Source organism: Ranitomeya imitator, chromosome 2 (genome assembly GCF_032444005.1).
Source record: "Ranitomeya imitator isolate aRanImi1 chromosome 2, aRanImi1.pri, whole genome shotgun sequence".
NCBI lineage: Eukaryota > Metazoa > Chordata > Amphibia > Anura > Dendrobatidae > Ranitomeya > Ranitomeya imitator.
The window spans coordinates 233,841,038-233,858,615 of record NC_091283.1 but is presented as its reverse complement, the minus strand read 5'-3'; positions in this window follow the sequence as shown (position 1 = coordinate 233,858,615).

Below are 17,578 nucleotides of genomic sequence, written 5' to 3'. Positions count from 1 at the left end.
TGAAAACCGCACTGTGCAACGCCCCTGTGTTGAAAGCAGTCAACAAAATGTGATAAAACACTGCCTGAAACTTTTGATGGGGTATATTATTTATTACTAGTTCGTTCTCCTGTTCTAAACCGTACCCTAAGTCTCCTGAAGGGAATTACGCTACTGTTGTGTTGGGTTAGCTTTGGACCCGTTTAATCGAAGCTGGTGGCAGCGATACCGTGTGCAGACTTTTGGGTGATGTTGTAGCGACTGCGGCGTTGATAATTATTGTTCCTGCCTGAGTGGGAGTAGTTTATCATGTCGCTGCAGCGTGCCCAATAGCCAGTACATAGCAGGCAGCCTGTCTGGCGACTAATTACCCAGGGTGCAGTACCTAATCTGACCTGAGAGTAAGGGGGGCGCCAGATAGCTGCAAGTTTTAAGTGGAACTGTAAGCGGGATATACATAAATCCCTGCAGTTCGTGGTATATTGAAAAGCAGTGGGATACCTACAGTAAGCCCCTGCTGTAAACTAAGAGGTCAATAGCCTTGTGTGTGTTTTCTCATCGCATTGTTAGCAGTGGAGGGATAACTAAGATAAGCCCCCCTGCACATATGATAGCCGTCTGTTGGCCCAAAGTCACCCCGACCCGTGACGTAGGGGGGACGGTCACGGTGTGAATCATGACGAATTAGTGGCAGTGGTCAGGGGATTCCTGACAAATTAGTGGCAGCGGTCAGGGATTCCTGACAAATTGGTGGCAAGGTGGTGGGATATTAGAGCATTAGTGATTTGGTTTGAGCGATCATTCCCCTCACTAAAAACTTGCAAAAAGTTCTTGCGAGGACTCTGCACAAATAAGTTTGGAGAACGAACTCAGTGTTTATTAGTCGTGAGACAATTGTGTACTGGTAATTATCCCCTCCCTTTCTCTTCGTTTTTCTGTCCTATCTTTTATTTGGCAACCATGGTTGTGCTGGGAGAAACCTTTTATAAGAAGCAGTCCAAGGACACTCTTATGGCCTTGTGCATGTCACAGCAGATTGACTGTGCGGGCAAGACCAAGGCTCAAATGGTCACTGAATTGGTGCAATTTAAAGCAGACCAAGCCAGGCCACAGAGCCCAGAGGCCGCAGAAGCCAGCACAAGCGAACATGGTGCTGCAGCAGAGGTCCAACCACTGAATACGGGCCCTACTGGCAACCAGGGGGGCGCAGACTTCCTCCTGCAGCTGGCTCTGCATCAAGGCTCCGCAGATGACCTAGAGAGACGTCTGCAGCTGATCCAGCAATACCAGGAGCGAGCCGAGCGAGAGGCCCAGGCCCAGCGAGCCGAGCGGTAGGCTGAGAGAGCCGTGCGCCAAGCCCAGCGAGAACATGAACTGGAGATGCTCCGGCAGGGGGGGATGCCCTCCACCGCCCAGAGACGTGAGCCCAGCAGCGCTCAGATACCTGTTATGATTAGAGATTTATTGTCAGAAGTTTAGAAAGTGGTCCGTGCTCACTCAATGGAATGAATGTGCGCTGGCAGCAATTTTCAGAAAAGGTCTCTCTGAAGCCCTTAAGGATGTCATGGTGGGATTTCCTATGCCTGCTGGTCTGAATGAGTCTATGTCTTTGGCCATTCAGATCGGTCGACGCTTGCGTGAGCGTAAAACTGTGCACCATCTGGCGGTATTATCTGAGCATGGACCTGAGCCTATGCAGTGCGATAGGACTTTGACCAGAGCTGAACGGCAAGAACACAGACGTCAGAATGGGCTGTGTTTTTACTGTGGTGATTCCACTCATGCTATCTCCGATTGTCCTAAGTGCACTAAGCGGATCGCTAGGTCTGCCACCATTGGTACGGTATAGTCGAAATTTCTTTTGTCCTTTACTTTGATCTGCTCTTTGTCATCCTATTCTGTCATGGCATTTGTGGATTCAGGCGCTGCCTTGAATTTGATGGACTTGGAGTATGCTAGGCGCTGTGGGTTTTTCTTGGAGCCCTTGCAGTATCCTATTCCATTGAGAGGAATTGATGCTACGCCTTTGGCCAAGAATAAGCCTCAGTATTGGACCCAATTGACCATGTGCATGGCTCCTGCGCATCAGGAGGATATCCGCTTTTTGGTGTTGTATAATCTGCATGATGTGGTCGTGTTGGGGTTGCCATGGCTACAAGTCCATAACCCAGTATTGGATTGGAAATCAATGTCTGTGTCCAGCTGGGGTTGTCAGGGGGTACATGGTGATGTTCCTTTTCTGTCTATTTCATCATCCACCCCTTCTGAGGTCCCAGAGTTCTTGTCGGATTACCGGGATGTATTTGATGAGCCCAAGTCCAGTGCCCTACCTCCGCATAGGGATTGTGATTGTGCTATCGATTTGATTCCTGGTAGTAAATTTCCTAAAGGTCGACTGTTTAATTTGTCTGTGCCTGAACACGCCGCTATGCGGAGTTACGTAAAGGAATCCTTGGAGAAGGGTCATATTAGCCCGTCGTCGTCGCCATTGGGAGCAGGGTTCTTTTTTGTGGCCAAGAAGGATGGTTCGCTGAGACCTTGTATTGATTACCGCCTTCTAAATAAAATCACGGTCAAATTTCAGTACCCCTTGCCGCTGCTGTCTGATTTGTTTGCTCAGATTAAGGGGGCTAGTTGGTTCACCAAGATAGATCTTCGTGGTGCGTATAATCTTGTGCATATTAAACAGGGCGATGAATGGAAAACAGCATTTAATACGCCCGAGGGCCATTTTGAGTACCTGGTTATGCCATTCGGGCTTTCTAATGCTCCATCAGTGTTTCAGTCCTTTATGCATGACATCTTCCGAGAGTACCTGGATAAATTCCTGATTGTATACTTGGATGATATTTTGGTCTTCTCGGATGATTGGGAGTCTCACGTGAAGCAGGTCAGAATGGTGTTCCAGGTTCTGCGTTCGAATTCTTTGTTTGTGAAGGGGTCAAAGTGTCTCGTTGGTGTTCAGAAGGATTCATTTTTGGGGTTCATTTTTTCCCCTTCTACTATCGAGATGGACCCTGTTAAAGTTCAGGCCATTTATGATTGGACTCAGCCGACATCTCTGAAGAGTCTGCAAAAGTTCCTGGGCTTTGCTAATTTTTATGGTCGCTTCATCAATAATTTTTCTAGTATTGCTAAACCATTGACTGAGTTAACCAAGAAGGGTGCTGATGTGGTCAATTGGTCTTCTGCTGCTGTGGAAGCTTTTCAAGAGTTGAAGCGTCGTTTTTCTTCTGCCCCTGTGTTGTGCCAACCAGATGTTTCACTCCCGTTCCAGGTCGAGGTTGATGCTTCTGAGATTGGAGCAGGGGCTGTTTGTCGCAAAGAAGTTCTGATGGCTCGGTGATGAAACCATGCGCCTTCTTTTCCAGGAAGTTTTCGCCTCCTGAGCGTAATTATGATGTTGGCAATCGAGAGTTGCTGGCCATGAAGTGGGCATTCGAGGAGTGGCGTCATTGGCTTGAAGGAGCTAAGCATCGCGTGGTGGTCTTGACTGATCACAAGAACTTGACTTATCTCGAGTCTGCCAAATGGTTGAATCCTAGACAGGCTCGTTGGTCGCTGTTTTTCTCCCGTTTTGACTTTGTGGTTTCGTACCTTCCGGGCTCTAAAAATGTGAAGGCAGATGCCCTGTCTAGGAGTTTTGTGCCCGACTCTCCGGGTTTGTCTGAGCCGGCGGGTATTCTCAAAGAGGGGGTAATTTTGTCTGCCATCTCCCCTGATTTGCGGCGGGTGCTGCAAAAATTTCAGGCTAATAGACCTGACCGTTGCCCAGCGGAGAAATTGTTTGTCTCTGATAAATGGACGAGTAGAGTTATCTCTGAGGTTCATTGTTCGGTGTTGGCTGGTCATCCTGGAATCTTTGGTACCAGAGATTTGGTGGCTAGATCCTTTTGGTGGCCGTCTCTGTTGCGGGATGTGCGTTCGTTTGTGCAGTCCTGTGGGATTTGTGCTCGGGCTAAGCCCTGCTGTTCTCGTGCCAGTGGGTTGCTTTTGCCCTTGCCAGTCCCGAAGAGGCCCTGGACACATATCTCTATGGATTTTATTTCGGATCTCCCCGTCTCTCAAAAAATGTCGGTCATTTGGGTTGTTTGTGATCGCTTCTCTAAGATGGTCCATTTGGTACCCTTGTCTAAATTGCCTTCCTCTGATTTGGTGCCATTGTTCTTCCAGCATGTGGTCCATTTACATGGCATTCCGGAGAACATCGTTTCTGACAAAGGTTCCCAGTTTGTTTCGAGGTTTTGGCGAGCCTTTTGTGCTAGGATGGGCATTGATTTGTCTTTTTCCTCGGCTTTCCATCCTCAGACAAATGGCCAGACTGAACGAACCAATCAGACCTTGGAAACATATCTGAGATGTTTTGTTTCTGCCGATCAGGATGATTGGGTGTCCTTTTTGCCTTTGGCTGAGTTCGCCCTTAATAATCGGGCCAGCTCGGCTACTTTGGTTTCGCTGTTTTTCTGCAATTCTGGTTTCCATCCTCGTTTCTCTTCAGGGCAGGTTGTGTCTTCTGACTGTCCTGGTGTGGATACTGTGGTGGATAGGTTGCAGCAGATTTGGACTCATGTGGTGGACAATTTGACATTGTCTCAGGAGAAGGCTCAACGTTTCGCTAACCGCAGGTGCTCTGTGGGTCCCCGACTTCGTGTTGGGGATTTGGTTTGGTTGTCATCTCGTTATGTTCCTATGAAGGTTTCCTCTCCTAAGTTTAAGCCTCGTTTCATTGGTCCGTATAGGATTTCTGAGGTTCTTAATCCTGTGTCTTTTCATTTGACCCTTCCAGCTTCTTTTTCCATCCATAACGTATTCCATAGGTCATTGTTGCGGAGATACGTGGCACCTGTGGTTCCATCCGTTGATCCTCCTGCCCCGATTTTGGTTGAGGGGGAGTTGGAGTATATAGTGGAGAAGATTTTGGATTCTCGTATTTCGAGACGGAAACTCCAGTACCTGGTTAAGTGGAAGGGTTATGGTCAGGAAGATAATTCCTGGGTCTTTGCCTCTGATGTTCATGCTGCCGATCTGGTTCGTGCCTTTCATTTGGCTCATCCTGGTCGGCCTGGGGGCTCTGGTGAGGGTTCGGTGACCCCTCCTCAAGGGGGGGTACTGTTGTGAATTCTGTGGTCAAGCTCCCTCCTGTGGTCATGAGAGGTACTTCGGCTGGTTCTGTCTATGAGCTTCCTCTGGTGGATGTGAGTGGGGCTGCAGCTTCTGAGTTTCCTTCCTCAGGTGACGAGGTTAAGTCGTTAGGTGCTGCTCTATTTAACTCCACCTAGTTCTTTGTTCCTGGCCTCCAGTCAATGTTCCAGTATTGGTCTTGCTTTCTCCTGGATCGTTCTTGTGGCCTGTCTGCCCTGCATAAGCTAAGTTTTGCTTGTGTTACTTTTGTTTGCTATATTTTCTGTCCAGCTTGCTATATTGGTTTTTCTTGCTTGCTGGAGTCTCTGAGACGCAGAGGGAGCACCTCCGTACCGTTAGTCGGTGCGGAGGGTCTTTTTGTCCCTCTGCGTGGTTTTTTGTAGGTTTTTGTGCTGACCGCAAAGCTATCTTTCCTATCCTCGGTCTATTCAGTAAGTCGGGCCTCACTTTGCTAAAATCTATTTCATCTCTGTGTTTGTATTTTCATCTTAACTCACAGTCATTATATGTGGGGGGCTGCCTTTTCCTTTGGGGAATTTCTCTGAGGCTAGGTAGGCTTATTTTTCTATCTTCAGGGCTAGCTAGTTTCTCAGGCTGTGCCGAGTTGCATAGGGAGCGTTAGGCGCAATCCACGGCTACCTCTAGTGTGGTATGATAGGATTAGGGATTGCGGTCAGCAGAGTTCCCACGTCTCAGAGCTCGTCCTATGTTAGTAACTATCAGGTCACTTTGTGTGCTCTTAACCACTAGGTCCATTGTGGTTCTGAATCACCTGTTCATAACAGGCCTCAAGGACACCGGGGCTGAACGAACCCTCATCCGACCCGACCGGCGGCCCCTGAAGAAATCATTCCGGGGAAAACCCTAACTGTCACTGGGATTGGGGGCATCAGCTGTCCCTTACCAATGGCCCGAGTTTATATTGATTGGGGTGCTGGGAGCGGGGTGAAGGAAGTGGGGCTGTCTGATAATTTGCCCACTGATGTTTTGTTGGGGACTGATTTGGGGAGGATGGTTGCATACCACGTCCCTGACACCCCTCCCCAATCTACTAATGAGGGTAAAGTTAACCCTGATGATGATGATCATGGGAAATCACATGTGTTACCTGACCATGCTTTATCTTGTAATGATGCATCTATTAACCATTTTTTTCCTAGGATTGATGGTGAAAATGTTGTACCTGTGCCAGCTGAACCTGATAATGATTTTTCTGTGAAGGTTAATGTGTCCATAGGTACAGGCGTGCCCAGCCACGTCGCTCTGCGGAGTGAGACGGCTGAGGAACCCCTAACAGGGGCAAGTGTCGGTGCTACAGGAAATGGGGAGATGCATGGGAACCGTGAGGAAGGTGATGCCATGAAAGTGACCAGTGCCACCGAGGAAGGTAACTGGCCCATAAGTAGCACTGCCCCTGGAGTGTTGGGGGTGGATGGGGAGGTCGAGCCCATAGCAGCGCCGGCTGATGGGCCTGTAGAAACCCCTGGGGAGACAGCCTACGTAGCTGCTGTCATCCGCAGTCAGAGTGCCCGGAACGCAGATAACTGTCTGCCTTCCGGACTCTCCTCAGTCACCACTGTGACTGAACCAGAGGTGGACCCAGAGCAGGTTCAAGAGGGTTCCCGTGGGGAAGGGACCCGTCGTCGCTTTTGGCTTCCCCTAGCCAGGAGTTTCAGGCCGCTCTGCACACAGATGCGAGCCTAGAGAGTTTGAGGCAACTCGCCGAGACGCCCACCTCCGAGACTGATAAGGAGAGGGTGTTCTGGGAAAGAGGAAGGTTGGACCGGGAGACAGTACCCGGAGAATCACAAAAGGAGTGGTTGAGGGAAAGACAGCTGGTCGTCCCGCAGCAATTCTGGGGTGAGTTGTTGCGGATTGCCCATGAGATCCCGCTAGCTGGACACTTGGGGATCAGCAAAACTAAGGCCCGGCTGTCTCAACACTTCTATTGGCCTAAGATGGGGACAGATGTGTCAAACTACTGCCGCTCCTGTGTCACCTGTCAAAAAGTGGGGAAGGTGGGGCCTGCTCTTAAGGCTCCCCTGATCCCTTTGCCAGTGATAGAGGAGCCTTTCCAGAGGATCGCGGTGGACATTGTGGGCCCGCTGGCCGTCCCCAGCAGCTCTGGAAAGCAATACATCCTTACTGTGGTAGAATACGCTACCCGGTACCCAGAGGCAGTAGCTCTTTCATCAACTAGGGCAGATAAGGTGGCGGATGCCCTGTTGGCTATCTTCTCATGTGTAGGATTTCCCAGGGAAATGCTTACTGATCAAGGGACCCAATTTATGTCTCGCCTAATGGAGGCTCTCTGTAAGAGAATGCAGGTGAAGTGTTATGTAGGCAATCCAGTGACACAGTGTGCCAGCAATCAGAGCACATACAGTGATCTGACAATAACCCAAAAACAATAGAACGAGCTCTGAGATGTGGAATCTCTGTAGACCGCAATACCTGAACCTAACCTAAACACAACTAAAGGCAGCTGTGGATTGCGCCTGACACTACCTATGCAACTCGGCACAGCCTGAGGAGCTGACTAGCCTGAAGATAGAAAAACAAGCCTGACTTGCCTCAGAGAAATACCCCAAAGGAAAAGGCAGCCCCCCACATATAATGACTGTTAGCAAGATGAAAAGACAAACGTAGGGATGAAATAGATTCAGCAAAGTGAGGCCCGATATTCTAGATAGAGCGAGGATAGCAAAGAGAACTTTGCAGTCTACAAAAAACCCTAAAGCAAAAAACCACGCAAAGGGGGCAAAAAGACCCACCGTGCCGAACTAACGGCACGGCGGTACACCCTTTGCGTCTCAGAGCTTCCAGCAAAACGAATTGACAAGCTGGACAGAAAAAGTAGCAACAAAAGCAAAGAAGCACTTATCTAAGCAGAGCAGCAGGCCACAGGAAAGATCCAGAAGCTCAGATCCAACACTGGAACATTGACAAGGAGCAAGGAAGACAGAATCAGGCGGAGTTAAATAACAAAGCAGCCAACGAGCTCACCAGAACACCTGAGGGAGGAAGCTCAGAAGCTGCAGTACCACTTGTGACCACAGGAGTGAATTCAGCCACAGAATTCACAACAGTACCCCCCCCCTTGAGGAGGGGTCACCGAACCCTCACCAGAGCCCCCAGGCCGACCAGGATGAGCCACATGAAAGGCACGAACAAGATCTGGAGCATGGACATCAGAGGCAAAAACCCAGGAGTTATCTTCCTGAGCATAACCCTTCCATTTAACCAGATACTGGAGTTTCCGTCTAGAAACACGAGAATCCAAATTTTCTCCACAATATACTCCAATTCCCCCTCCACCAAAACCGGGGCAGGAGGCTCAACAGATGGAACCATAGGTGCCACGTATCTCCGCAACAACGACCTATGGAATACATTATGTATGGAAAAGGAGTCTGGGAGGGTCAGACGAAAAGACACAGGATTGAGAATCTCAGAAATCCTATACGGACCAATAAAACGAGGTTTAAATTTAGGAGAAGAAACCTTCATAGGAATATGACGAGAAGATAACCAAACCAGATCCCCAACACGAAGTCGGGGACCCACACGGCGTCTGCGATTAGCGAAAAGTTGAGCCTTCTCCTGGGACAAGGTCAAATTGTCCACTACCTGAGTCCAGATCTGCTGCAACCTGTCCACCACAGAATCCACACCACGACAGTCCGAAGACTCAACCTGTCCTGAAGAGAAACGAGGATGGAACCCAGAATTGCAGAAAAATGGAGAGACCAAGGTAGCCGAGCTGGCCCGATTATTAAGGGCGAACTCAGCCAACGGCAAAAAGGACACCCAATCATCCTGGTCTGCAGAAACAAAACATCTCAGATATGTTTCCAAGGTCTGATTGGTTCGTTCGGTCTGGCCATTAGTCTGAGGATGGAAAGCCGAGGAAAAAGATAGGTCAATGCCCATCCTACCACAAAAGGCTCGCCAAAACCTTGAAACAAACTGGGAACCTCTGTCAGAAACAATATTCTCAGGAATGCCATGCAAACGAACCACATGCTGGAAGAACAAAGGCACCAAATCAGAGGAGGAAGGCAATTTAACCAAGGGCACCAGATGGACCATTTTAGAAAAGCGATCACAGACCACCCAAATGACTGACATCTTTTGAGAAACGGGAAGGTCAGAAATGAAATCCATCGAAATATGTGTCCAAGGCCTCTTTGGGACCGGCAAGGGCAAAAGCAACCCACTGGCACGTGAACAGCAGGGCTTAGCCCTAGCACAAATCCCACAGGACTGCACAAAAGTACGTACATCCCGTGACAGAGATGGCCACCAGAAGGATCTAGCCACTAACTCTCTGGTACCAAAGATTCCAGGATGACCAGCCAACACCGAACAATGAAGTTCAGAGATAACTTTACTAGTCCACCTATCAGGGACGAACAGTTTCTCCGCCGGACAACGATCAGGTTTATTCGCCTGAAATTTTTGCAACACTCGCCGCAAATCAGGGGAGATGGCAGACACAATGACTCCTTCCTTGAGGATACTCGCCGGCTCAGATGAACCCGGAGAGTTGGGCACAAAACTCCTAGACAGAGCATCCGCCTTCACATTTTTAGAGCCCGGAAGATACGAAATCACAAAACCGAAGCGGGCAAAAAATAACGACCAACGGGCCTGTCTAGGATTCAAGCGCTTGGCAGACTCGAGATAAGTAAGGTTCTTATGATCAGTCAATACCACCACGCGATGCTTAGCTCCTTCAAGCCAATGACGCCATTCCTCGAATGCCCACTTCATGGCCAGCAACTCTTGGTTGCCCACATCATAATTACGCTCAGCAGCCGAAAACTTCCTGGAAAAGAAAGCACATGGTTTCAACACTGAGCAACCAGAACCTCTCTGTGACAAAACCGCCCCTGCTCCAATCTCAGAAGCATCAACCTCGACCTGGAACGGAAGAGAAACATCTGGTTGACACAACACAGGGGCAGAACAAAAACGATGTTTCAACTCCTGAAAAGCTTCCACAGCAGCAGAAGACCAATTAACCAAATCAGCACCCTTCTTGGTCAAATCGGTCAATGGTTTGGCAATGCTAAAAAAATTACAGATGAAGCGACGATAAAAATTAGCAAAGCCCAGGAATTTTTGCAGACTTTTCAGAGATGTCGGCTGAGTCCAATCCTGGATGGCTTGGACCTTAACCGGATCCATCTCGATAGTAGAAGGGGAAAAGATGAACCCCAAAAATGAAACTTTCTGCACACCGAAGAGACACTTTGATCCCTTCACAAACAAAGAATTAGCACGCAGGACCTGGAAAACCATTCTGACCTGCTTCACATGAGAGTCCCAATCATTTGAGAAGATCAAAATGTCATCCAAGTAAACAATCAGGAATTTATCCAGATAGTCACGGAAGATGTCATGCATAAAAGACTGAAACACAGATGGAGCATTGGCAAGTCCGAACGGCATCACTAGATACTCAAAATGACCCTCGGGCGTATTAAATGCAGTTTTCCATTCATCTCCTTGCCTGATTCTCACCAGATTATACGCACCACGAAGATCTATCTTAGTGAACCAACTAGCCCCCTTAATCCGAGCAAACAAGTCAGATAACAATGGCAAGGGATACTGAAATTTAACAGTGATCTTATTAAGAAGGCGGTAATCAATACACGGTCTCAGCGAACCATCCTTCTTGGCTACAAAAAAGAACCCTGCTCCCAGTGGTGATGACGATGGGCGAATATGTCCCTTCTCCAGGGATTCCTTCACATAACTGCGCATAGCGGCGTGTTCAGGCACGGATAAATTAAATAATTGACCTTTAGGGAGTTTACTACCAGGAATCAAATTGATAGCACAATCACAATCCCTATGCGGAGGTAGGGCATCGGACTTGGGCTCTTCAAATACATCCTGATAATCAGACAAGAACTCTGGGACCTCAGAAGGAGTGGATGATGAAATAGACAAAAATGGAACATCACCATGTACCCCCTGACAACCCCAGCTGGATACCGACATAGAGTTCCAATCCAATACTGGATTATGGGTTTGCAGCCATGGCAACCCCAACACGACCACATCATGCATATTATGTAGCACCAGAAAGCGAATAACTTCCTGATGTGCAGGAGCCATGCACATGGTCAGCTGGGTCCAGTACTGAGGTTTATTCTTGGCCAAAGGTGTAGCATCAATTCCTCTCAACGGAATAGGACACCGCAAAGGCTCCAAGAAAAACCCACAACGTTTAGCATAATCCAAATCCATCAGATTCAGGGCAGCGCCTGAATCCACAAACGCCATGACAGAATACGATGACAAAGAGCATATCAAGGTAATGGACAGAAGGAATTTGGATTGTACAGTACCAATGACGGCAGACCTATCGAACCGCTTAGTGCGCTTAGGACAATCAGAAATAGCATGAGTGGAATCACCACAGTAGAAACACAGACCATGCAGACGTCTGTGTTCTTGCCGTTTAACTCTGGTCATAGTCCTATCGCACTGCATAGGCTCAGGTTTAATCTTAGACAATACCGCCAAATGGTGCACAGATTTACGCTCGCGCAAGCGTCGACCGATCTGAATGGCCAAAGACATAGACTCATTCAAACCAGCAGGCATAGGAAAACCCACCATGACATCCTTAACCCCTTTACCCCCAAGGGTGGTTTGCACGTTAATGACCAGGCCAATTTTTACAATTCTGACCACTGTCCCTTTATGAGGTTATAACTCCGAAACGCTTCAACGGATCCTGGTGATTCTGACATTGTTTTCTCGTGACATATTGTACTTCATGATAGTGGTAAAATTTCTTTGATAGTACCTGCGTTTATTTGTGAAAAAAACGGAAATTTGGCAAAAATTTTGAAAATTTCGCAATTTTCAAACTTTGAATTTTTATGCAATTAAATCACAGAGATATGTCACACAAAATACTTAATAAGTAACATTTCCCACATGTCTCCTTTACATCAGCATAATTTTGGAACCAATTTTTTTTTTTGTTAGGGAGTTATAAGGGTTAAAAGTTGACCAGCAATTTCTCATTTTTACAACACCATTTTTTTTTAGGGACCACGTCTCATTTGAAGTCATTTTGAGGGGTCTATATGATAGAAAATGCCCAAGTGTGACACCATTCTAAAAACTGCACCCCTCAAGGTGCTCAAAACCACATTCAAGAAGTTTATTAACCCTTCAGGTGTTTAATAGGAATTTTTGGAATGTTTAAATAAAAATTAACATTTAACTTTTTTACACAAAAAATTTACTTCAGCTCCAATTTGTTTTATTTTACCAAGGGTAACAGGAGAAATTGGACCCAAAAAGTTGTTGTCCAATTTGTCCCGAGTACGCTGATACCCCATATGTGGCAGTAAACCACTGTTTGGGCGCATGGGAGAGCTCGGAAGGGAAGGAGCGCCGTTTGACTTTTCAATGCAAAATTGACAGGAATTGAGATGGGACGCCATGTTGCGTTTGGAGAGCCACTGATGTGCCTAAACATTGAAACCCCCCACAAGTGACACCATTTTGGAAAGTAGACCCCCTAAGGAACTTATCTAGAGGTGTGGTGAGCACTTTGACCCACCAAGGGCTTCACAGAAGTTTATAATGCAGAGCCATAAAAATAAAACAAAATTTTTTTTCCCACAAAAATTATTTTTTAGCCCCCAGTTTTGTATTTTCCCTAGGGTAACAGGAGAAATTGGACCCCAAAAGTTGTTGTCCAATTTGTCCTGAGTACGCTGATACCCCATATGTGGGGGGGGAACCACCGTTTGGGCGCATGGGAGGGTTCGGAAGGGAAGGAGCGCCATTTGGAATGCAGACTTAGATGGAATGGTTTGCAGGCGTCACATTGCGTTTGCAGAGCCCCTAAAGTACCTAAACAGTAGAAACCCCCCACAAGTGACACCATTTTGGAAAGTAGACCCCCTAAGGAACTCATCTTGATGTGTTGTGAGAGCTTTGAACCCCCAAGTATTTCACTACAGTTTATAACGCAGAGCCGTGCAAATAAAAAATATTTTTTTTTCCACAAAAATTATATTTTAGCCCCCAGTTTTGTATTTTTCCAAGGTTAGCAGGAGAAATTGGACCCTAAATGTTGTTGTCCAATTTGTCCTGAGTACGCTGATACCCGATATGTGGGGGGGAACCACCGTTTGGGCGCATGGGAGGGCTCGGAAGGGAAGGAGCATCATTTGGAATGCAGACTTAGATGGATTGGTCTGCAGGCGTCACATTGCGTTTGCAGAGCCCCTAATGTACCTAAACAGTAGAAACCCCCCACAAGTGACCCCATATTGGAAACTAGACCCCTCAATGAACTTATCTAGATGTGTTGTGAGAACTTTGAACCCCCAAGTGTTTCACTACAGTTTATAACGCAGAGCCGTGAAAATAAAAAATCTTTTTGTTTTCCCACAAAAATTATTTTTTAGCCCCCAGTTTTGTATTTTCCCAAGGTTAGCAGGAGAAATTGGACCCTAAATGTTGTTGTCCAATTTGTCCTGAGTACGCTGATACCCCATATGTTGGGGTAAACCCCTGTTTGGGCACACAGGAGAGCTCGGAAGGGAAGGAGCACTGTTTTACTTTTTCAACGCAGAATTGGCTGGAATTGAGATCGGACGCCATGTCGTGTTTGGAGAGCCCCTGATGTGCCGAAACAGTGGAAACCCCCCAATTATAACTGAAACCCTAATCTAAACACACCCCTAACCCTAATTCCAACGGTAACCCTAACCACACCTCTAACCCTGACACACCCCTAACCCTAATCCCAACCCTATTCCCAACTGTAAATGTAATCTAAACCCTAACCCTAACTTTAGCCCCAACCCTAACTGTAGCCCTAACCCTAACCCTAACCCTAGCCCTAACCCTAACCCTAACCCTAGCCCTAACCCTAGCCCTAACCCTAACCCTAGCCCTAACCCTAACCCTAGCCCTAACCCTAACCCTAGCCCTAACCCTAGCCCTAACCCTAGCCCTAACCCTAGCCCTAGCCCTAACCCTAGCCCTAACCCTAGCCCTAACCCTAGCCCTAACCCTAACCCTAACCCTAATCCTAGCCCTAACCCTAGCCCTAATGGGAAAATGGAAATAAATACATTTTTTTTTATTTTTCCCTAACTAAGGGGGTGATGAAGGGGGGTTTGATTTACTTTTATAGCGGGTTTTTTAGCGGATTTTTATGATTGGCAGCCGTCACACACTGAAAGACCCTTTTTATTGCAAAAAATATTTTTTGCAATACCACATTTTGAGAGCTATAATTTTTCCATATTTTGGTCCACAGAGTCATGTGAGGTCTTGTTTTTTGCGGGACGAGTTGACGTTTTTATTGAAAACATTTTTGGGCACGTGACATTTTTTTATCGCTTTTTATTCCGATTTTTGTGAGGAAGAATGACCAAAAGCCAGCTATTCATGAATTTCTATTGGGGGAGGCGTTTATACCGTTCTGCGTTTGGTAAAATTGATAAATCAGTTTTATTCTTCGGGTCAGTACGATTACAGCGATACCTCATTTATATCATTTTTTTATGGTTTGGTGCTTTTATACGATAAAAACTATTTTACAGAAAAAATAATTATTTTTGCATCGCTTTATTCTCAGGACTATAACTTTTTTATTTTTTTGCTGATGATGCTGTATGGCGGCTCTTTTTTTGCGGGACAATATGACGCTTTCAGCGGTACCATGGTTATTTATATCTGTCCTTTTGATCGCGTGTTATTCCACTTTTTGTTCGGCGGTATGATAATAAAGCGTTGTTTTTTTTTTTTTTTCTTACGGTGTTTACTGAAGGGGTTAACTAGTGGGACAGTTTTATAGGTCGGGTCGTTACGGACGCGGCGATACTAAATATGTGTACTTTTATTGTTTTTTTTTTTTATTTAGATGAAGAAATGTATTTATGGGAATAATATTTTTTTTTTTTTCATTATTTTGGAATATTTTTTTTAATTTTTTTTACACATTTGGAAAAATTTTTTTTTACTTTTTTACTTTGTCCCAGGGGGGGACATCACAGATCAGTGATCTGACAGTTTGCACAGCACTCTGTCAGATCACTGATCTGACATGCAGCGCTGCAGCCTTCACAGTGCCTGCTCTAAGCAGGCTCTGTGAAGCCACCTCCCTCCCTGCAGGACCCGGATCCGCGGCCATCTTGGATCCGGGGCTCGAGCAGGGAGGGAGGTGAGGAGACCCTCGCAGCAACGCTATGACATCGCGTTGCTGCGGGGGGCTCAGGGAAGCCCGCAGGGAGCCCCCTCCCTGCGCGGTGCTTCCCTGCACCGCCGGCACATCGCGATCATCTTTGATCGCGGTGTGCCAGGGGTTAATGTGCCGGGGGCGGTCCGTGACCGCTCCTGGCACATAGTGCCGGATGTCAGCTGCGATAAGCAGCTGACACCCGGCCGCGATCGGCCGCGCTCCCCCTGTGAGCGCGGCCGATCGGCTATGACGTACTATCCCGTCCAGGGTCAGATAAGCCCAGGGCACCTCGACGGGATAGTACGTCTAAGGTCACAGAGGGGTTAAGAGCCTCAGAGAGACCCTTTCTGAACAAAGCTGCCAGCGCAGATTCATTCCACAGAGTGAGTACTGACCACTTCCTAAATTTCTGACAATATACTTCTATATCATCCTGACCCTGGCACAAAGCCAGCAAATTTTTCTCAGCCTGATCCACTGAATTAGGCTCATCGTAAAGCAATCCGAGCGCCAGGAAAAACGCATTGACATTACTCAATGCAGGGTCTCTGTTATGGCTGGCAATCAGGCAACACAGCGTGCAGTAATCAGCGCACATACAGAGATCTGGCAATAACCAAAAACAATAGGACGAGCTCTGAGACGTGGAATCTCTGTAGACTGCAGTACCTGATCTATCCTCACACAACTATAAGCAGCAGTGGATTGCGCCTATCACTACCTATGCAACTCGGCACTGCCTGAGGAGCTGACTAGCCTGAAGATAGAAATACAAGCCTGACTTACCTCAGAGAAATACCCCAAAGGAATAGGCAGCCCCCCACATATAATGACTGTTAGCAAGATGAAAAGACAAACGTAGGAATGAAATAGATTCAGCAAAGTGAGGCCCGATATTCTAGACAGAGCGAGGATAGCAAAGAGAACTATGCAGTCTACAAAAAACCCTAAAACGAAAACCACGCAAAGGGGCAAAAAGACCCACCGTGCCGAACTAACAGCACGGCGGTGCACCCCTTTGCTTCTCAGAGCTTCCAGCAAAAGTTAATAGCAAGCTGGACAGAAAAAACAGAAAACAAACTAGAAGCACTTATCTAGCAGAGCAGCAGGCCAAAGGAAAGATGCAGTAGCTCAGATCCAACACTGGAACATTGACAAGGAGCAAGGAAGACAGACTCAGGTGGAGCTAAATAGCAAGGCAGCCAACGAGCTCACCAAAACACCTGAGGGAGGAAGCCCAGAGTCTGCAATACCACTTGTGACCACAGAAGTGAACTCAGCCACAGAATTCACAACAGGTGTCCTGGCGCAAGAGAAAATGCCCAGTCCTGAGGGTCGCCGCGCAAAAAAGAAATAATAATCAAAACCTGTTGAATAGGATTACCAGAAGAATGAGGTTTCAAGGCCAGAAATGGCTTACAATTATTTTTGAAATTAAGAAACTTAGTTCTATCACCAAAAAACAAATCAGGAATAGGAATTCTTGGTTCTAACATAGATTTCTGATCAATAGTATCTTGAATCTTTTGTACATTTATAACGAGATTATCCATTGAAGAACACAGACCCTGAATATCCATGTCCACACCTGTGTCCTGAAACACCCAAATGTCTAGGGGAAAAAAAAGACTGAACACAGAGCTGAGAAAAAAAAATGATGTCAGAACTTCTTTTTTTCCCTCTATTGAGAATCATTAGGTTGGGCTCCTTGTACTGTTATGTAGGCAATCCAGTGACACAGTGTGCCAGCAATCAGAGCACATACAGTGATCTGACAATAACCCAAAAACAATAGAACGAGCTCTGAGACGTGGAATCTCTGTAGACCGCAATACCTGAACCTAACCTAAACACAACTAAAGGCAGCTGTGGATTGCGCCTGACACTACCTATGCAACTCGGCACAGCCTGAGGAGCTGACTAGCCTGAAGATAGAAAAACAAGCCTGACTTGCCTCAGAGAAATACCCCAAAGGAAAAGGCAGCCCCCCACATATAATGACTGTTAGCAAGATGAAAAGACAAACGTAGGGATGAAATAGATTCAGCAAAGTGAGGCCCGATATTCTAGATAGAGCGAGGATAGCAAAGAGAACTTTGCAGTCTACAAAAAACCCTAAAGCAAAAAACCACGCAAAGGGGGCAAAAAGACCCACCGTGCCGAACTAACGGCACGGCGGTACACCCTTTGCGTCTCAGAGCTTCCAGCAAAACGAATTGA